The 22298-nt window shown below is 40.6% G+C and overlaps 1 protein-coding gene across 2 annotated transcripts in view; it reads left to right on the top strand.

Moving 5' to 3' along the window:
- Window positions 1-22298, top strand: part of KLHL29 (kelch like family member 29) — a 392570-nt gene that overhangs the window by 44370 nt on the left and 325902 nt on the right. For both annotated transcript variants that reach the window (XM_053937487.1, XM_053937488.1), the window contains exon 2: window positions 21871-21974. The gene's annotated coding sequence lies outside the window, so the exon portion shown is untranslated. The remainder of the gene's footprint in view (window positions 1-21870; window positions 21975-22298) is intronic.

Here is a 22298-nt window from a genome sequence, read left to right on the forward strand (position 1 = left end):
TCATTTTGGAAATTGCTGTTGCATTTGGAATATGTTACTGCCACTCCTCTGACTTCCCCAGCTGTGTGGTGCTGTGCTGCAAGTAAAAGGGGACATGGGAGCGCTCCATCATCCAGTGTTGTCAGCCAGCCTCGCCTGAGAAGTCACTGAAAGGGATTTGACTAACCCAGGCAAGGAGAGGCTTGCAAAGTGCAGCAGGGATGAAAACATTACTTGACAGGTTACTATTATGAATGGTAGAGCACAGTAGCTGTCTTCAGCTGTTTGTGAATGTCCACAGGCACAACTGACTTGTCAGAGCCTCCTTATCCAGATAATTTCTCTAAAGGCTCAATCCTTGAGATACTCCTGTAGCATGGTTTGTTGTAGAGCTGGCCTTGTTTGGCTTAGTGAGTTAACCTGCCCTACTCAGGTACATCTGTTGGCTTGTCAGGTCAGCTCATTCCTGAGGGTGATTGGAAGCTGGTGGGTCTGAAACACAGAAAATTACATGCTTTTTTTGTGTGATCTTTGCTCTTCTTGACCTGCCTGGCTTGGCTTAGCCTATACTGAAGAAAGTTGCAGCTCTTGGTGTAGCTTGCCAAGTTCCTATGATGTTCTGTGGCCTCTTCTGCCATGTCCATGTGTAGATCCTCAGGAAGATACCACTGGCTCAGGTGATGTTAAATTCTAAATTAGATCTTTCTCTACTTAGAGATGGATGTTTTCCCATTCCTGGTTGTGCTCAGCCCTTTTATACAAAAAGTAGGCACTTTTGAGCGTGGTCTTGATTGCATAATTTTTATACTTGTATTGTTATTATTATTATTTTTAGATCCAGCTTTGTGTGCATGGCAGGAAAATACCCATTCATATTGAAGTTGTGAAGTTTGTCTATTAAGGAAGTCAAAAATGATATGTGACTTGCTGTCATGTAGTATAGGATGCTGATCTTCAGTCCAGTACTGCATGTAGGTTTCTTGGCTGTCATTCTAAATTTGTAAATACATATAAAGCTATATATATGTCATATATTAAAAAAACAGGGAGTGTCTCCTGAATGTAGCAGAAGTATTATTTTAATGTCTTTTTCATTTATGTGACAGGGAATTGCAGTGGAAAAAATGTGCAGGCATGCATCTCCAGCTTTCCTTGGGATGTTGGACAGTGTTACAGATTAGTGATAACACATGTAATCACAGGCTGAGATTCTGCTGCAGGGATAATCTCTTGTTGTTTGTTACGTTGAGTGTTTTTTCTTTCCTTAGCCTGCTTTTTCATGAGTCCCTTTCTGGAGTAGATGAAGCCTAGTTTTCCTTTTATGAAATCCCAGTTGGTGATTGCTATTAGCAACATGTTAACATATTTCCACTAGCTTGCACCTGGTTTAAAAAAAAAAAACAAAACAGCCTGTGCTGCTTTGTTGCTTGGGTTATGAGGTTCAGTTTGAATAGCTGATTCCTGCTCTGTGCTGAGGTACTCAGTATTTTGCTTCTGAAAGAAGCTGAAACATGTTTCGTTGTGCTTGTTGGTTATCAAATTAAGTAATCTGGAGAAATTTAAAATGCAGCTATCTTCTGTCTTTTAAACAGTAATGGTGGACAGTGTCACAAATGGAAGGCAGAAGATGAGGTGCCACTGTTGGTGTGAGGATTTTTGGTAAGAGATAAAGCTTGCTGGCTGGAGGATCCTTGTAGCTGTGAGCAGTTAATTGTTTGATTAGAGGTTGGATTATTATATCAGCTTTGAATATCCATGAAGCAGTTACTGAGGTCCTTCCTAGCAGCTCTTCTACAGACAAAAAAGGACGGATAAAGCTGAATCAAACATTCCTTAAAATCAGTGAGAAGGATGTTTTATGTTTGGGAAATTTGGATTTGGTCCTATGATGCTAGAAACAATGAAGTGATTTAACAACTTGGCCTGTGTTCTGCTTGTTACCCACCACCCACCCCACCACTCAGTTTGGGTTATTAATTTTACTAATAGAAAATATATTGACTTTATATAGGATTCTTGGTAGTATCTCTATGAGCTTCTAAGATGCCAGCCAGGCAGAATCTGGGGAAACTAATATTACAAACTGATGTGGAGAGGGGAAAGCAAATTGAATGGCTTTCTAGAACATGACCCCAGAAATTTGAATGTGTCATCTGGAGAAAACATAAATCTCCAGAGTTTACATATCTGAGTCTGTGCTTAGTCTTTTGATTGACAGTAAGTAGCATTTCCGTGTTCCAGCACTCAGTAAACATGTTTTTAGGAAGCAGAGTATATCTGTTCTGGCTGAGGAATATACAAGAGTTGAACTATGTCAGTTGTTCAGGTTAAGTTCTTCTTAACCATCTCTTGGGGAAAAAAAAACAAACCACAACAATGTAATAAAACAGATGGAGAGCACTGTTTCTTCATATCTTTCTGTGACAGGCAGCATTCTTCTAACAGAATTACCTATATTAAATTATAGATGAGCTATATTGCAAAACTAACACAAACTTCTGTATTTTCCAGCCATTCTCCCCATGTTTGTCCCAAATGGCATTCATCTACAGATATCCATGACATTTCATTGTGGTAAAGCAAAACTATACTCTCATGCAGCAAAGTCCCTGATGAAGGGATTTCAGTGAAATGAGTGGGAGCAAGTCATTCTAGATCCATTCTCTGCAGCCATCAGGCAAATATTGCAAGAAACTTCCTGGAACTTGCTGAACTTCCCAGGGGAAATAAAACAAAAAAAAGAAAGCTTTTCTTGGTGAATTAAGTTGCATATATTTTATGTGAAGGTTAGCTGGGAATTCCATCTCGGCACAGGAGGCTGTCACCCTAGCTGCTGAGGAGATGCTGTGTGTTCTCCCTTGGGGCAACCAGATCCTTTGCCCAGCAGTTTGGAGATACCAAGGAAGAAAACAAGATTGGTGCTAACAAGTTCCCAAGGGGGCTTTTGCTCAGCCCTCTTGCGTTGCTGTAAAGCAACCTTCTGGGTGAGAAGCAGCTGGGCCAGAGGAGAAAGCAATGGGGTCCTTGCAGAAGAGCTCTTAAACACAGATATGCCCTGATGTAATTAACTCCCTTCCCTACCTAGTATGTCTTGCAAGAAGTGGGAATGCTTCACAGGAAATAGAGCAGCTATCATAACAAATGTGAGGTTTGAGGGGGTTTGTTCCTCACCCAGCACTGGCCTCATTAAATTGGAGCACAAGTTTTATGAGGAGGAACTGGGGATATCTAGCCTGGAGAAGAGGAGGCTCAGGGAGGATCTTACTGTTCTCTACAAGACCCTGAAAGGAGGGTGGAGCCAGGTGGTTAACAAGCAGTAGAGCAAGAGGAAATGGTCTCAAATTGTGCCAGGGGATGTTTAGATTGATTACTAGGAAAAATTTCTTCACTGAAAGGGTGGGCAGGCATTATAAAAGGCTGCCCAGGGAAGTGGTGGAATCACCATCTCTGGAAGCGTTTTAAAAAAAAAAGTGTAGATGTGCTTAGGTTTAGTGGTGCACCTGGCAGTGCTGGGTTAATGGTTGGACTCAACAGTCTTAGAGATCTTTTCCAGCCTTAATGATTGTGAGCTGCAGTTAAAGCAGCGTGGGCTGAAGCCCTCACTTGTGACTTAGGTCATCCAGATGTTTGCTATTACAGTCCTCTTTAGGCTCTGTATTCCTGAGGTTGCTTTAAATGCTGTAATTTTATTTTCGTTTGATTCTGTATAGCTGTATCTATATTAGTAAACTAAACAGGGCCAAGGCACAGGCTCAAGTGTACTTGTGCATTTGGGTGATGTCCACATGCTCTTGGGCCAGGTTTTGGATGAGGGCTTTCCCTAAATCATGCCCAGGTGTGGCCACATCTGTGGAAACAGACTGGACAGAAATGCATCCTGGAGGGGAGTTTGGGCAACTGGAGTGGCAGCTACAGTGTACCAGAAAATTGGCACTGGCCTGCTAAATGCGTCTTATTGGTGTGATATTTAAGTCAAGAGCCTTTTAGATGTTCTGTTTTTTTGGTTTTTTGTTTGTTTGTTTGTTTGTTTTTGTGGGTTTTTTTTGGTTTTTTTTTTTTTTTTTTTTTTTTTTTTTTTGTTTTGTTTTTTTTTTTTTTTTTTTTTGATGCCTGGAGCTGATAAGCATGTGGTGTATACATACAGGTGTGTGACATGAGATGGCAGAGCTGTTTCTGCCCCATGTGGTAGAGCTGGGATGGGGAGCAGGTTTGCTTTCCTCCCTGCTGGGAGAAGTAGGAAGAGTTCTACATGCATGCTCACATCCCATACCATGCTTTGATAGCCTGATGGTTGTAGCTGGCTCCTGGGGCTGATTTCAGGTGGGATTTCAGGTCTCAGGCAGTGGAGAGGTTTGAAGCACAGATGTCTGTGTTTAAGGCAAGTGCTTTAGCCACTGAGGCATTGAAGGGAAAGGGAGCAATGCTTTCTAACTGTTAAAGGGGAAAAGGCAAAAAAGCTCCACTTTTTATTGCTCTTGGCAGAGGGGGAGGGAGATGAAATGGAGCAAATTCCAGCAGGGAGATCACACCTGGGAAACAGAAGTGAGGGTTTTACCTACCTGCAGAGGGCCAGATTTCGTTATTTATTCATCTCTGTAGTATTTCCTGGGTTTTTGCTAGTCTCCTGGCCACCCAGTATCCCATGTTGTACAAGCCCTGCCCTAGTGTGCCTCACATGGTGCCTCATGGTGCCTGGCAGGGAGTGGAGCACTGCACTGCCACAAGGCAAGCTCCTCACTGCTTCTCACTTTCTGCAAACACTGAATTATCTTTTGTGATCTAATCTGTTTTAAGAGCTAGGAGTATTAAGTTTCATTCTCATACTGTTTTAAAGGTGGTGTATAACTACAGACCATTTTTTTTAAACATACTTTTCTTGATGTTTATGTTAATTCCTCAATGTTCTTGAGTTGCAGTACTCTGAGCTGATTCTGTTACTTGGTGAAATCCCATTCTGGTGCTTTGGAGATGCTTTTAATAAATACTGGTGGGTTTTCACCCCCTTTTTCTGGTATGGTGTTAATTTCTGACAGAGTTCTGTGACTACAGCCTTAAGTTAATGAAATTAACTTTTCTTGATCCAAGAGATTAAATGTGTCTGTAAATTTTTAAGCAGAACCAGTTGCTGCAATTCTCCATCAAAGAAAATCTTGTGGACTTGAACGAGTAAGACTTACAGAGTGTTCTCCTGGGGAAGCTGATTAGTTAATACTTCAGTAATATATTTTTCTTTCCTCTCCCCCTGCATCTCCAGACCTGAAACAACAGAAACGATTCCTAGATCAAAAGACTGTTTGAGTCCCTTTTATCGGACAAATATCATAAATGGTAGGCTCTTAACTTTTCACTTGAGTAACAGCTCAGGCTTTCACGATTCCTTTAATAAATTTAAAGTAGGTCATAATACCCACCACTGCATCCTTAAACTGGTATAAATCTTGGTTTTCAGAGTTTTAATTACAGTGGCTGCTCCCATTAGGTGGTCTTGTTTCATGGCAGGATGCTAGACAGCTCTCTTGCTCTAAGTCATTTATGTGGACTGCGGGTATGTCTGTCAAACCATAATGAGCAATGAAAGAATGAAGAATGTTAATTTAACCGATGCTGCTTTTGCTGTTAACGTAAGTACCACCAGCTGCACCTCGTAAACATTTGCTGTTTGCTTGCCGGCGCTTTGCTGTTTAGCGAGGCCTCGCGTGATTGATAGAGGCAGAATCAGACTGATGGCTGGCGTGCTGCAACTTTTCTGAAGCGCTGCTTCTCTGAATGCCTTTTTGTTGCAAGAGACAGCTCCTAAATTTTAATTGCTTTTCAAGCTACCGAGTGCTGCTCGTGTCAAATGCGGATAATTGTTTTATGACATAGAGGTGCTATAAATTAAGGAGAGGTCAGTGTAGATAATGCGTGCATTACCTGCTGGAGGAGTGATGGTTGGGTGGAAGTGACACGTAGGAGATGCTCACTTCGGTGTGCGGGGGTTCTCGGTGCTCACACACAGCTTCTTAAACAATGGGCCCTAATAGGAAAAGACTGGTTGCAACAATAGCAGTGCTTGAAATCACTTTATAATTAGAGAAATTACTGAATAATGCAGAACTCCACAAATGGCTTTTTTTCCCAGCCCATTAAGCGTTCCGGTGAACATTCGGAATAAAGCTGCAGACCTCCATTCACCTGTCAGTTGTGGTGTGCACTCAGCAAAAGCATATTTGGTTCCTTTCTGGTGGGTCATTAAGAGGGTGATGGACCCCAGGAATTTGACACAGGCCACATGTGCTCCAGTGCAGCTCACCAAGAATCATCTTGCCTTCCTGCTCTTGCTTCACTGATTAAGGTGCTCCTGTACTTCTTGGCATGAAGCTGCTTCTTATTGACATCCTGTCCAGCTTTTTCTTCTTTGCCTTGATAGTTTCTTGAAGTGTTTTTGATCTCTAGCATAGTTCCTTTCTCTCTCTGTCCTGATATACTCAGTTACTTTAGAGATTATTTACTACACCTCTGTTTTTTTATGCCAAATGTATGTCAAGGTGAAATGCTCTAAATCAAAATGACTGCAGTCTTTAGGATTTAAATTATTTAGGGTTAAAACAAAGACATACTCATAGAAGTAATTGATTTCTTTTTGTTCTGTGTTGCATATAACTTATTTTCATAATATACTCCAGTTAGTAATAATTGAAATGTTATGAATTGCAATGAAATATCTTAAATTTATACCACTCTTTGCTAATTGTAATAATATGCTTTTATCTCTGCACACTATTAATTTTTAAAACTTTATATTCTCAAAGTAAGGTAGCTTAATTAAATTTTTAACAGATTAATCCATGGCAAACTTTTTTTTTTGTACAGCTACAGTGAAACTCTGTTTTGAGTAGAGATGGGAGAAATGCAGAGTAAAGTAAACTCGTGGTTATGACTCACAGGACCGGATGGTTATGGCACTAGGCCACAGGCCAGGGTCTCATCCCTGCTTCTGGAATACTCCAGAGGAATGAGAACTGTAGTCACAATGGATAGAAATTTGTAAAACTTGCCAAAATTGTGTTTTGGATACCAGTGTCCTCCTTGGGTCAAAACCTACAACAGTAGTGTGTGTTCCTAGGCTTTAGAGTTAAATTTCATTGATTTCAGAGAATTACATTTATGTAAACTTCTAGTGTCTGTGCACTGAGATGCTGTAGTGAGATTTTTAAAAAATGCTTTCATGTAGTTCTAGGGACCTAAGCTGATTATTATAGAGATTCGTGCCTGTAAGGCTTTGATATTAGACTATATTATCTTTCCCACTTGGTTCCCTTTTTTCAGCCCATGACTGAGAAATTAACTTTCCTTGGTCTTATGTTCAGTGAATTGGTCCCAATAAAGAAAATACTTTCTGGATAACAGCTGGCTGTGTTGAAACAAAAAAAAAATAAAAATGTACCTCTGGACAGCTGAGGCTGAAAAAAGAAGACTTCCTGAGAAGGATTACCAAAGAGAAAGACAAATATACTAGCAGTTATGAAAGTAAATTATTTTACTTTTTAATACACAAACATGCTTGAGTTGACTTTAGATGTATTATTTCAAGTTGTTATCTTTTTGCTCATAATCTGAAGAGAATTCACTGATATAATGGTTTGGGTTGGTAGGGACTTTAAAGATCATCTAACACATCCAATAAAATTTTCTTTAAACCCTAATCTGTTTAAACCCTTATATTAAACCAAATTTTTAATACTTTGTTTTTTAAATTGAATCTGAAATTATTACATTTTAATCTCATGTAACTGAGGAATATTTGTTTTAATACAATTTAGTATGAATTGCATTATGCTTTCTTAAGGGAAAAAAGATCATTTCACTGTCGTGTAACAGTATTTCTGTTTAGTGGACTGTTTAATTTAGAGCCACAATAAATAAAAGTATATTTTTTATAACTCAAAGGATTGTTTTAATGGCCCTGACAAAAAAAAAATCCATTAAAATTTCATACCAGCTCCAAAGCAGGATGTTTTCCTTTACTGTACAGTTTTTCTTCTGGTTACTTTTTCTCCCCCCCACTCTTGACTGTGTTGTGAGCAAATCGAAGAAAAGACTATGTGGGTGTATTCAGGTCCTGTTTCCACTGTTCCAATGTGTAGCTTCAGCAGGAGACCTGTCCTCCCCCTCAGTGTGGATTCCTCACCCTCTTTCCATTGGCCAGCACAGGCTTTGAGTGATCGAGGGAAGCAAATCCCAATTCCTCAGTCCGTGTTGTCTCCCAGCAGCTTTTCTAGTGCTGCTTTTAGCAGCAGCCCTGAAAGCAACAGAAGACTTGAGCTGTGGTAGGAGGTGACAGAGGTTAGTGTTGGTTCCTCTTGCCACATAGCTGATTTGAAACTTACACCTGAACACAGTTTATGGAAGTGAAGAAGGGATAAGAGACCAAGCAAGCTATGGGTGTGCTTACCACCAAATATTTCTTTCATCTGGTTTCAGAGAGGTTGATGGTGCATTGGGACTACAGTGGTCTGTAATATGTTATATTGCTAATCCCCACTTAGACACACAAATATGTGCATATATATTTTTTTTTTTTTTTTTCCTCGAAGAACAAAAACCTCGGGGGTTGTAAGTCTACCTGGGTTGTGTTTACCTTGGTTTTGTATGCTGGACATGAGAAAATGAACAAGGAGATAGATACTCCAGCCTTCCAGCTCTTTTTGTTAACCTATGGGGGGGTCTGAATAAAGAGCACTGTATCTGTCCACACGGAGGCCACAAAGGTGGGATGCAATGGGTGAAACTCACAGCTTCAGTACTTCTCTAATGAGTTGGTAGCAACATTTCTTCCTCTCTGGCACTGGTCTAAGTTTTGCTTGAAACAAAATCTACTAGATTTCTAGATTAGATTTCTACTAACAAAATCTAAAAATATCTACAGTGTGAAGAACAAGAGTGCTTCAGTGGATGAAATATTCCATGTTTAAAATTGAATGGGTGGAGAAAATTAACTTCTGCTGAAAAAAACACCAATGACTTCTGATCTTCTATTAGACATAGCTGAAGTCAAGTCAGGTTGCATTAAGCAATAAACAAGTAACACTTTTGTTTTTCAACAGCTTCACTTACCTCATGCTAACTTTCATCAAGATTCCAGATAATATACTACTAACCATTATTTTCTCACCTAGGTTGCTCAGTACTGACAGATAATAGATGATCCTATTACAGATAGATTTGACACTGCATCCATGAAAATGTGAAAATTGGAGTCTCTCGTCATTATTTAAAATGTGTGCTCACTCACTCAGATGAGGTATAAGAGTCTGCTTTGGAGATAAAATAGTCCAGATTGCTGGAAAGGCTGCTCCAGTGTCACCCAGGTTAATGTAGATGTATTATGTATTTATATAGCCTATAGGAGGATAACTTTTTAGCAAGTGATTTGAACTGACTATGTACTTGATCAGGACTCTCATTAATAACCCATGGCCATGCTGTTCTCCTGGTAAGAACTTACCCTAGCGATCACAAAGATTAATTCTGGGGCTGTCCACTTCAGTTTAGGAGAATGTGTCCAAAGAAACGGGTGAATCATACAGAGACCTGCATAAACCCTGCTATAGATTAAGATCCTGTGCTGTCCTTGATATTTTGATTAAAATTACCATTTTTTTAGTCAGACTTCTGGAATTTGGAACAACAGTGTTTTTGTCTGAATGTGATGGGTACTTGCTCACACTGCATCTCAGTTGAGGGCCTGGTCAAACTGTAACTTCTGTGCTTGAGATGTCAGAGATAAATTGACTTCTTTCTATTAGGTTTCATAAAAATTGCAGTAATGTCGTTCAGAAATTAGCAACTGATGGATTGACACACAAAGTGGGATTTGATGTGAAAGAGGGAAGAAAGAATTGATTAAAAGTGAGAGAAGAAGCATTTTCTCTTATACTGGTAACTGGATTTCCCTGTTTGATGGGTCATGAGAGACCAGCATATTTGAAGTTCTTTGGAGAGTAGACAACATCCATGGACTGTTAGGAAATTCATTATTTTGCACATCTCTGAATTCTAATTATTGCAGAAGCCCTGCAGCTCAGCAAAACGATTTTGATAGACTTTCTTCTCAGCAGTGTGTACCTCTAGCATGGCACTTGTGGAAGTGGTCTTGGACCAGAGAATTGTCTGGACGAGTCATGTGAAGGCAGGGAGCGTTTTGAGAGTCTCTGAATTACGCATATGACAAATGTGGACTGTAAGAGAGGACAGTGATTGAGGAGCATTTGGATGAAGGTAACAGATGAGATGGAGAGCTTGCACCTGAAAAGTACATCACCAGAGAGCTGGAGCTGGGGAGAGAAGGCCTTTTTACTAATCCTGACATTGCTGTTAGGCCATGAGTTAAAAAATGAGGATGTAAACAGCAGCATCCCTGGTGCTGGGGCATGATCATCGTACATTCTCTCTGTCATCAGCATATTCTTTATGTCAATAAATGGGAGTGTGGTAGTCTTACTCAAAGCCTTTGATAACAGGCTGCAGGACACTGCCTGAGGCTGTGAGACAAATAACAGTGGTCTTCTCCATGGGTGCTATCTGACTTGTAAAAATGAGTACCTTCCTGTCTGTGCCAGTGCTGACTTGTTAGACACAGGCAAGCTCTGCTATCTGTGCAGCTGCTGAACTTGCACGTGTTTTAGTCAGCGCTGTAAACAGGAGCGTCAAGGGAACCACTACATTTTGTCTCCACAGATATGGCAAAGCACGAGGAAGATGGCAGTCATTTAATGATGGAAAGTTACTTGTTGTAATGCCTCAATTCATAATATTTGTGTAGAGACTGTCACCCGGGCTTATTGAGGAAGCTTGCTAGTTGGGAGGTGCTGGAGGTAGCAGTGATGTGTCACCCACCTACTGTGCAACTGAAGATATGTGATGGCCAGGATAATATAAATCCTCTAGGAAAATTATTTTTCTCCACTTATCTTGTATGTAGGCATCTGGATGACTGCAAGCAGTGCTGACTCTCCTTAGGGAAGGTTAGTGCTCAGGCTACCCACTGCTGAAAGTTTCTTGGCACCATATGTAAAAAACCTAAACCCTATGTTTTTATATAACTTAATTCTTAAATTAAATCTAGCTGCTCATTTTTAACAGCATGATCTCCTCACACAATTGAATCAATTCTGTGATGGTCATATGTGCTAAATTCAACAATTTGCATCTGGAGAACAAATTCTCACTGTGAAGGAATTGCTTCTTTTTCCAATTATTCTTATGGAATCCAAAGTTTGATTGACTGTAACCTGCACACCTCCCACACTTCCTCTTCTGTCTTTGCTTGCTTTCTTTTCTCTAAAGGGGATCTTTTGTAACTGATCTGCTTGTTCTGCTGTTTCTTTGGGAATGACAAATTAAGCCACGGGTCTTTTTATAGTGTTGCCATTGGGAGGTGGAGAGAGGGGATTTAGGGCTCCATTACTCTGGTGTGCTGCTGGCAGTCAGCTTTGGAAGTTTGGTTCATTCCGTCAGAAGAGTGGCTAAGACCTGTGCCTCGATGGTGTGAGTGTTTGACTCTTGTAATTTTAATAGTGAATTAGGATGTAATAAATGGGACAGCTTGTAAAGGGTTGACTAAGAGGATTATAATTAATGCCAGTCAACATGAGCTTCTGGAAAACAGATCCTGTCAAGCTAAGCTGGTACCTATTAAGTGTTTTTAATATGATTGCAAGTTTGATATTTATGGCTTCTGCAAGGTGAAGCCATAAATACTTGGTGAAACTTGACTTAGTGAAACTATTTTGATTAAGAAACAAGAACAGTATAGAAACATAGATCTAGTTTGATTTTGCAGGTATGAGGGATGGGAACTGAGATTGCCCAACTTCACTTCTCAATTTTGCACTCTCTCCTAAGCCAGTTGTCCTGGACTCCTTCTGAAGTTATGGGAGAGGAGAGAGGGCCATTGCTCCACCCTGAGTTGACAGTAGGGGAACATGAGCTTGTAGAATAAAGCTTTTGTTGCCTGTGTCAACAATCTTTATGTAGGTCCATAGGAGAACTTTAGGGAGGCTGTGCTAAATCTGGGTCTGCCCATACTGCAGACACTCCCAGAATGTCATGTTCAGGTTTGTCTGCACCTCTAGGAGGTGGATGAGATAGTGAGCAGATTAGATGTAAAGTAGTAGAGTGGTGATGGTGGCTAAGGGTGGAAAAACATACCTTACAGCCAGTGGGATTTCTTGCAGACATTCATTACCCTAATCCAAGAGAAAGAAAGAATTTATTAGCTTTTCTATTTGGGAAAGTTTAAGAAAGGAAGAGTCTTCAGTCTGTTTGACAAAAATATAGCAAGATTCCTTGTCTAGAAATGAAAGCCAAGAAAATTCAAAATAAATAATGAAAAAAAAAAACCAAAAACCCAAATAGGTTTTGGCAGCCAGAATAATTAATCACTAAAATCTTTTGCCAGCACCAGAAGGCATCACTAGAACTTTGGTAACTATGACAGTTTGGGGGTTTTTCTTCCTGAAAAAAGCAACAAATTAAGTCATGTGCCTTATAATGCGCAGGAGAATCAGACTGAGGTCAAAAAGGACTGCTATGATTATGCAGTCTGTTAAAAGTATGTTGGTCCCTGTGAAGAGGCTATGGTTTTCCCTGTTCTGGTCAGGTTCTGAGAGCCCTATTTGCATAGGGATGCTGTATTCTCCTGGTGTATGGCAGTGTTAGTTCACATCATAAGAGAAATGGTTGCTTTTGCCCTTTTGAGCACAGGCTGTTGTTTCCAAGCTATGGTACTGTGCTCTCCCTTTCCTTTTTGTAGCATCAGACCCAACAGAATGAGCTGTCATCATCCCTCATGTCTCTGGTACATCATGAACCAAGTGCAGTTCCTGCTTGGTTTCTTGGCATTGTGCAAGGCTTCAGATAAGACAAGGAGGGACACAGAGACTCTGAAGAGCCAAGTACTTACTTTGCCACCATCCTGACATTTTTTGCCACAGCCTGATCCTATCCTGCTGCTCTCCAGCTGCCTAATAGCGTTTCTCCCACACTACAAAAGGCAGGATCTGGCTGCTCTTACATCACCTGCAGTTGGTTATGTTACCTGACTCCTCAGCAGTCTCTGAGAGTCTTACTAGAAGAGTAGGGCTTTGTATTAAAAAAAAAAAAAAACTATCAGGAAATAGCAAACCAACAGGTTTTGTTCTGCTTCTGTTGGCTTTTGACAAATATCTGGAAAAGACATTGAACTGCAGAAAGTCAGTTCATGGTGTCAAAGAAGCTGAGGTCTTCTCAGTCTCAAATGTTTTAGTGCTTTTAATGTGAGTCTCTCCAGCTGCTTCAGTGAAGCATTGACATTGAGAAAATATGTTAGTCAAGCTGTCCTAAAACTTTCAGTCTTTTAATCTCAACGCCTTCAAACTATTTCAGAAGAAGGCATCTTTGCTGGTCTTTGCTTCAACAAAGAAATAAAAGATACTTCAACAAATGTACTTCCTTGCCTGCTACCTTTAAACTAAAAGTTCAGAGGGTTTTAAACTAAAATGGCCAGTTTAGGGGAACCTCAGTCCATCCCACCCATATCAGTTTGATGGCATTCCCAGCAGGAGATGCCCAGAACCTGGAGAGGGAATTGCAGATCTGCAGGAGAGTACCTGAATCCAAGCCAGCTTCCTCAGGGGCCCAACTTAATGCCACTGTGCAGATGTGGGGAATAAACAAGAGGAGTTGGAGATGTGAATGCCTGCAGGGCTGTGGTCTTACTGGCCTTGTGGAGACATGCTGGGATGGTTCCTGTGACTGGAATGTTGGAATAGAAGGATGTAGGCGCTTCACAAAGTGCAGGAGGTGGAAATGAGGAAGAAGTGTTAGTGGCCAGCTGGAGTGCATGGAGTTCTGCCTGGGGATCGATGAGAAGCTGACTGGGAGCTTATAGAACAGGATTAAAGGGAGGGCAGGGACAGGTGATTTTTCTGCCTTGGTCTTCACTGACAGGTGTTCCAGCCCAACTGCCTGAGTTGCAGAAGGCAAAGGCAGTGATTGGGAAAATTAAGAACCACCTGCTGTAGGAGATTATGAGTTTGAGAACATCTAAGGAAGCTGCAGAGGCACAAGTCCATGGGACCTGATGAAATGTGTCTGTGGGTTCTTAGGGAAATGGTGGATGACATCACTAAACCACTATCCATCATGTTTGATAAATTGTGTCAGTATCATGAAGTTCCCACTGACTGGAAAAGAGGAAACATACCTCCCATTGAAAAAGGAGGACATGGGGAACTATAAACCAGTCAGTCTTACCTCAGTGCCTGTCAAGGTCATGGAGCAGATTCTCCTGGAAACTATGCTAAGGCACATGGAAAATCACAAGATGACTGGTGACAGCCAGCATGACTTCACTGAGGGCAAGTCATGCCTGACAAATCTGGTGACCTTCTATGATGGGGTTAAGAGTGTTGGTGGATAAGGGAAGCACAACTGATGTAATCTACCTGGACTTGTGCAAAGCATTTGATGCTGTTCCGTGTGAAATTTTTGCCTCTAAACTGGAGATGTGAATTTGATGGCTGGACCACTTGATGGATAAAAAATTGGCTGGTTGGTTGCACTCGGAGTTGGGATCAATGCATCAGTGTCCAAGTGGAGAGCAGTGATGAGCTGTATTCCTCAGGGGTCAGTTTTGGGACTGGAGCTGTTTGACATCTTTGTTGGCAACATGAACAGTGGGACTGAGGCACCCTCAGCAGTATTTCAGGTGACACTGAGCTGCGTGGTGCAGGTGACACGCTGGAGGGAAGGGATGCCATCCTGAGGGGCCTGGACAAGCTTGAGAGGTGGGACTGTGGGAACCTCATGAAGTTCAACAAGGCCTTCAATGTGCAAGGTCCTGCACCTGGATCAGGGTGATGCCAAGCACAAAAAGTCTGGGCAGTGAATGGATTGAGAGCAGCCCTGAGGAGAAGGAATTGGAAGTGCTTATGGATGAGAGTCTGGACAGGACCCAACAATGTGCATTTGCAAAGTCATCAAGGATCTTCTTCTTAGGGCCATGAAGATGATCAGAGGGCTGGAGCATCTCTCTTGTGAAGAAAGACTGAGAGAATTGGGTTGTTTAGCTTGGAGAAGAAAAAGTTCCAGGGAGACCTTGTAGGCCCCCTTAAGGTACTGGAAGGCAGCAGTAAGAAAGCTGGAGGGAGACTTCCTACAAGGACATGCAGTCATAGGACAAGCTGGAATGGCTTTAAACTGCAAGAGCAGATTTGGATTAAGTGTTAGAAATTTTTTACTTTGAGGGTGGTGAGACACTGGCACAGGTTGCCCCGAGAAGCTGTGGCTGCCCCATCCCTGGGAGTGTTCAAGACCAGGCTTGATGGTGCTCTGAGCAATCTGGTCTAGTGGAACATGTCCCTGCCATGGCAGGGGGTGTGGCAAAATGATTTTTAAGGTTCCTTCTACCCAAACAACTCTGTGATTCTGTGACCTTCATCCAATCTCCAGCAAATCCAGTGGACTTCAATGAATTGTGAAGTTTACTCTAAGGCAATCTACTTTTTCACTAGATTGTATGTATTAGTCTTTCAAGAACTCTCACTATTAGGGTTAAGAATTTTTGACTGAACATTTATGATCCATTCAAGCTCCGTAATTTTTGAATGAACAGTCTTTTTTAGTACTTTATTTTTGCATGGGAATATTTTACATATCTTTTTTTGAAGCCCGGACATATCAGCAGCTTTTTTTTTGAGCTTTTAATGGGAATTAAAAAGTAAATAAACTGGGAATGAGTTAGAAGTTTTGACTTGCATCCTAAGAGTGATCTCATTTTGAGTCTTAACTACAGCATACCACAGAACTTAATGTCATCTGGATAAAGCAAGTCTATGTTTTACATGGTTTGGGGGAGGTAGTGAATTACATGCTCTGAGGATGGGCTCCTAAAGTGTTTTTCTGTGTTTTTTTTCTGGAACTTTGTTCAGTTGGTTTGGTGTGTATGCTTTAACTTCATTTGCAGCATCAACTAAAGGCCATTAATAAAAAAAAGAAGATGGGACTTGACAGACTATTAATACTGGCTAGCTGATCTTCTAGGGCTGTAAACTCATTACTAACCTGTAATATCTGTACATCTTTTAGTGTTTTGAAAGCATTTTTTAAATGAAAAGGCATGTGTAAATTATCTTGGCAAACTTTGTCAGAATTGCTCATTGCGTTTGAGTTTGCAAAAATAGCTTTGTTTATGATGTGGTATTTTTAATGGCATATTTCACTGTTTCCATTTAAACTTCGAAGTGACATCTTTGTTTTTCCCCTTTAAAGAGGAGCATAATCCAGATGTCTGTCAAAAGAGTTGTTGATGTAGCATTTTATGAGTAATCCTTATGTTTGAGGTTTTTATTTTGTCAGAACTGTTTGCCAAGCTCTTATGAAGCTCCCCATGAATATTATTGATGTACACTTCCTTTTAAAGAAGTGATTATCCAGGCAGGAATACAAACTCAACAGCCAGTTCTAAACCACAAATGTTTTCTCAAAAGTTATGTGATGTCACAGGAGGAGTTAATTTGTTGATGTTATGGAACAGGGGGAATACTGAGTGAATATTATTCTCCCCTTCCCTTTCCCCTTATTAACCCTTTGAAACACAGGCCAGCATTTGAGTCTGGGGACTTCAGCTGTTGCACAGAGTGACCTCAGGGGTTGCTGTGTGTCTAAATCTTTGATGAAGAGATGTTCATAGTTCCCAGCCTGTTTTCAGAGAGATCAGTGGGATTACGAGAAACTCAGTAAAACATTCCAAGTAGCTTTAGGTGTCTAGCAATTATCATTTCAAACCCAGAACTGATGGTACAGTGATGCTCTCATTTGTTGCTGCTAAAAAGTTTTCTATAAATATTTGAACATTATGTGTGTGCAGGCATCCTTCTCTAGTCATTTTTTCTCAGGTATTTCCTTAGTTTAGGTGGCTGTGGCTTACATTCTTTGGACCTTAGTGAAGACTGGCAGCATTGCCAGGCTTTTCCCAAGCATTTCAGAATCCTTATGGCTTGCAAATGCCCTGGGATCTACAGACCTCACAGCATTTTAGCTTGCAAATTAGTAGTTGGCTGGTTGTCAGTTGGGAAAAAGAGAGAGCTGTAAATTCTGTAATAAATAATATATTAGGGTAAACATAACAATAGTATTCTGCAGACATCGTGGTGCAGAGCAGTCGCTCCTTTTCATCAAGTCAGGTGGGACTGTGAAAAGGGATACATCCTTCATTTCCAGATCTCTGTTTTATTATTTCTATCCCAGCCTGCAACTCTTTTTCTATCCCAGCTCTGCCGAACTTCAGAGCCTGTGTAGCTTTTTGTGGGATATGTAATTACTCCTTTCTCAGACCACTTGCTTGGCTTCTGGCAAGCAAGGACAACAGCAGGACAACAGGTTACACTAGGCATTATAAAGCTTTTCATGGTAAACATGCTAAAGATACCAGATAAAGATAGCAGCACACAGTTGTCCCCAGCCTGGCAGTGCTGACAACTTTGGGTGTGTTGGTCTGTTCTTCCCTCCCATGTCCATACAACTTCCCAGCCGTGCTGAGCTCAGCTGCTTACAGTGACTGGTCTGATTTGGCAGATACACTGCCTATAGCACCCTTCTGCTGCCTGTAAAGCTTCACTTAGCTGGCCTAGCAAGTGCTCATACTTTATGCTGGAGTCGGTTTTTCCTCCCCCACCTCTGATTTTTTTTTCCTTTGCCTTGTTTATTTGCAGAGAGGGTGTTCTGTGTCTGGTATTTCATTCCTGCACTTCAGCCCCTGCCCCAGGCTGTGGTACCTGACTTAGGAGAGGTTGTTTGCAGGGCAGAGCATCTTGTAAAGGGCATTTTAAAAGCACTTCGTGCTTCAGAGTTGATTTATAGCTTGTCTGCACAGGCAGGCTTTCATAGAATATTTTTGTGTTAAACTTTTTCTGGGTAATTAACCTACAATAACTATATCCACATCCTTGGCTTCATCCTTTTTCTTGTCCAAATACTTTTTTCAACCACAGGTGAGACGTGGGAATGCACTCCATGAAGTGTTGCATCCTCACTGAGGTCCATGTTGTGCAGCTCTGCTGTTAAGTGATCACTTATTCAGGGAAAGTGATCTCTTATTTAGGGAGGCTCTGGAACAATGAGTCCCTCCTTGCAGTACTGAGTTGCCAAATGTTGCTGCCTGCTCCTTGCCTTTCTTCGGATCTGCTGTATGGCTTTTGGATACTTTGTCTCTGACTGAGAAGCTCTGAAATAGTGCATTGATACATAAGAAATTTGTGGGTTTGACTTGACATTGTATGAAATCATTGTCTCTCTCTCTTCCTCTCTTGCCTTTTGGAAGCTTCTTTTCTAAATTACTACTTAAAGCTGAGCTTTCTGCTTGCTGCTTGTGCTGTTACATATCTCATTGTTTGCTGGTGCAGGTGAACTTTTCTTTGGCCAACCCAGAACAGTAGAGGGGAGTCCAGCTGAAAAAGCTCCTCTCACTAAAAGATCCAGACCTGCTTCTCACTGACCAGGTCTTTCATGCCAAAGGCACTTCTGATTATTCCATTCCTTCATGAAGATACTCGTGTTGATGAGAGGTGAGCTGACACCAACTTTTTATACTATTGCCTGCAGCTGATTTAACCTGACTAAAGAGCTCTCTCCTTCAGGAAGGAGGAGATGCAGTATCTAAAGTACATAGCTTTAGATCCAGTTGCTTCAAGTCACTTAATTTAGAAGCACAGGACAGAATCCTTAACCTGTCTATTTTGCAGTAGTTAGACTCCCAAAGGAGAGATAAGGCTGCCTGTAAGGCACCTTCAGCTTCATGAGAATTAATACAGGGAATGCAGGTTTTACCTCTGTGCAGGGTGGTACACTATGACGAGAGAGAACCTGGGTTTGCTGTTGAAAGCTCCTTGCTGTGTTTCTGCCTTTTTCAGTTTTAATATTTTATTTTAGTGGTTCAGAACTGCCTGGCAGGTGTTGCTCCCCCACAATGGTAACTGCAGTAAAGTTTTGGTAAGCTTAAAATCCTTTCCTATAAGCAGCCAAGATTTTCTAAAACAGGGGAAAGAACACTCACCCAAATGCTAGTAAATCATGTAAGTTGCAGTCTGTTAAAGACCATTAAGTCTGTCTTTGTATTTCCCCAAGTGGTTTTTTACACTTCTCTGGAACTGTGTATCCAAGAGTAAGCAAACAGATTTTGAACTTTGGCCCATCTTTGTGTACCATTTTCATGGTGACAAGTAATTGCTTTTCTTGTTCCTTCGTTTCCTTCTGATTCTTCTTTCTTCAGATGTCCCGTATCCAGCTGCGAGTTCTGTTTTGCCTTTCTATATCACACTGCTGTCTAGAGCCTGCCATGTGCTTTGTAAATATTCTTCATGTCTTTCATTATTGAGGTGAGAGAGAAAAAGATTTCCTTCATATAAAACTGGCATTGGCTACTCAGACTTCTTTCCTGTCTGAAACCCATTTTATTTTTATTAGTCTCAATTGTTTTTTTTTCCTATTCTGTGAACTTCTGGAACAAGAGTCCTGAGATGGCTTTGAGAAGTGAAGATTCCCTAAGGAGAGCTTTCAGAGTAGCTCTGGCCTAGTGTTGCCCTTGGAGATCATGGGGTAACTATGATATGATGAGTCACTATGCAAAACAGAAATTGCTCCCTTGAGTAATTTCTCCTTTTTTCTTTCCATAAACTGCCTCATGAAAACACTGTTTTTTTCAGCAAACTAAAAACAAAGAAAATATTCCTTTTTTGTTTCAGCATTTTTAGGCAGTCCATGGTGTTCTTTAGTTATCTTGTGAAAGTCAGAAATTCTCAATTAAAAGTAAATTAAAAAGTCACAACAACATATTCAAGAAGTGTTAAATAAATAAATAAGTAGACCAGCTATTAGAAAAGTCTCAGCTCCAAAATGAGTCTAGACCTGTAAAGAAGAAAGGCTCAGGAAGAGCATGGAGCCCTGTTTGATGGACTGAACTATTAAGATGAGGGATAATGTGGACAGGATGTTTACATTTCCACACTTTCCCCAGCCTTGCATGTGCTTCCTCTTCCATCATCTTATGTTTTCAAGAAACTAACCTGCAGCTGGCTAGTGCTTAGACAGCAGAGAGATTTTTCTGCTTGGAGCTATATGACCTTTAAAGTTCCTCCCAACTCAAAGATGGCCTTGAACACCTTCAGGTCTTCTTTCATAGTGGGTGGTTCTTCATTTCCCCATTCCCTGCCTGCAGCTCTGGCAGTGTGGGTGGAGCACCTGTGACTGAAGACTGAGGCAAAAAAGTCATTAAGAATCATAATGTCCTCCATATCACAAGTAACTAGTATTCCAAACATTTTCACAACATTTTCACAAGTCTTCCCTGTTGTCACAAAAGTACCTATAGACACATTTGGTGTTGCCCTTGATGTCCTTGGCCAGATTTAGTTCTATCAGCACTTCAGCTTTCTTAACCTGATTTGGGGTGTCATTCATCTGGCCCTAATCTCATGCTTTTAAGCTTTTTTTTTTAGTAGTTTGATCTTTTTTCCTTCGTTTCTCAGGCTGATGGTGCGTTGTGCCTTTCAGCCAGCTCTCATTACAGATCATTCATTGCAGCATGAGCCATTTGGTCAGCTAGTCAAGCCAAAGTTGCTATATGCTTCATTTGCAGAACTGTAGTAGGAATTTAGCAGTTTTATTAAACTCTTAATGGAGCTCATTGCCTGACTGATCCACAGAATGACCTTGGATAAGTCATTCAGTTTTTCTGTGTGCTCGTACCCTTACCATCCTCACTTTCACCACACCTCTTTGGGCTGTAAATATTCAGCACTGAATCAGTTTCAGGTTTTCACAAGGGAAATTACTTGGTCAGGCTATTTAAACATAGCAAAAGTCATACATATATTCTGAAATATCCTAGCAGGGTAGGGAGATAACTTCCAAGGGGATGTTTTGTGTGCTAAACTTTCCATAGCTAGCAGGTTGGATTAGTGAAGTGTTACTCTACCACTTCAAAATTATTATAAATCATACACAAAAATAAAGTTTATATAAAATGAGAAAAAACTTAAGCTGAGGCAATGGGACAGAAGCCCCAGTTGCATTGCAGAGGGAAGTGCACTGTAAACTTCAGATCCAGATTGTATCAACTCAGTTACATGCATGCAGCAATCTTGTCATTGTAAGAATCTTCTTGGTAGAAACTGAAACTCTAGGGCTAAAAATGTGAAATCAATAGGCACAGTTATATCCACTTTTAAAAAAAATTGTATTGATTTGCAGATAATGACAGCAGTTCATTCTTGCAGGATTACATGCCACTTCCTGTCATAAAGATTACTTCAATATGTATTGCATCTGAAATGGACACTGTAGAGATAAAACTGCTTTGCTTTAATGAATAGTCATTTTACTCTGTGCATTAAAATGAGATATATTCCTTTAAATTTATCTCCAGGGATTATTTTGATTTCATGGGCAAACTCTGTGTTACCAAAGACTCTAGAACACTATTAAACTTTTAAATAGTCTTAGATTGCCTTGTTTTTGCAAGTGCTTGAACTCATCCTCTCTTTGATAGCAACTAATTAAGCAAAATATTGTGCTCTTTCTGGTCTCCTCCACATCCTTGATTAGAGGGTTAACACCATGTTGTCTTGGGTATTAGATGTTCTTTACTAAACCCTGAGTCCTACCAGCATCTAACTCTGTGCTTTTAACAAATTTCTGTCACCTTCTGGGGTTTAAGTTCTCTATTCTGATCATGGTGGTATCCCATTGAGCAGCTTTTTTCTTTTTTTTTTTTTTTTAATTCTGGTTCTGTGATTCATTTGAAACCTATTCTCATTACACATAGGTGATTTTGTCTTTGTGTGTTAAAGTAACTCTTTTCAACTCTTCTAGGTAATCTGGCTTCTCAGAAATCTGCTAAATGCAAGGGTTTGCTGTCCTGTTTACTGACTGTTACCCCTGAGGCTGATTTTGATACAGATTGTGGATATCACAGGGTAAGTGTGTAGATGTCTCTTTTTTGTGTGTGTGTGTTTTTTCTTGTATGGTCTCTTCCTTGCTTACACAAACACAATTTGGGCATTGCTCTCTCTTTTAGTGGCTGCAGCAAGTCCCTATTGCAGCACGTGCAACTGAGCATCTGTGTTACAATAGAAAAATATTGTAATATGATAAATGCTAATGCTGTAAACCTGATCAGGACTATTTTAATTTGGTGATGTAGCTCCAAGAGGGAGCAAAGTTTTTTGTGTATATAGGCCTAGACTCATGGGGCCATATCTTATAAAACTGTAAAAAGCTGTAAGAAGCTTATTTGGGTG

Source organism: Vidua chalybeata, chromosome 3 (genome assembly GCF_026979565.1).
Source record: "Vidua chalybeata isolate OUT-0048 chromosome 3, bVidCha1 merged haplotype, whole genome shotgun sequence".
NCBI lineage: Eukaryota > Metazoa > Chordata > Aves > Passeriformes > Viduidae > Vidua > Vidua chalybeata.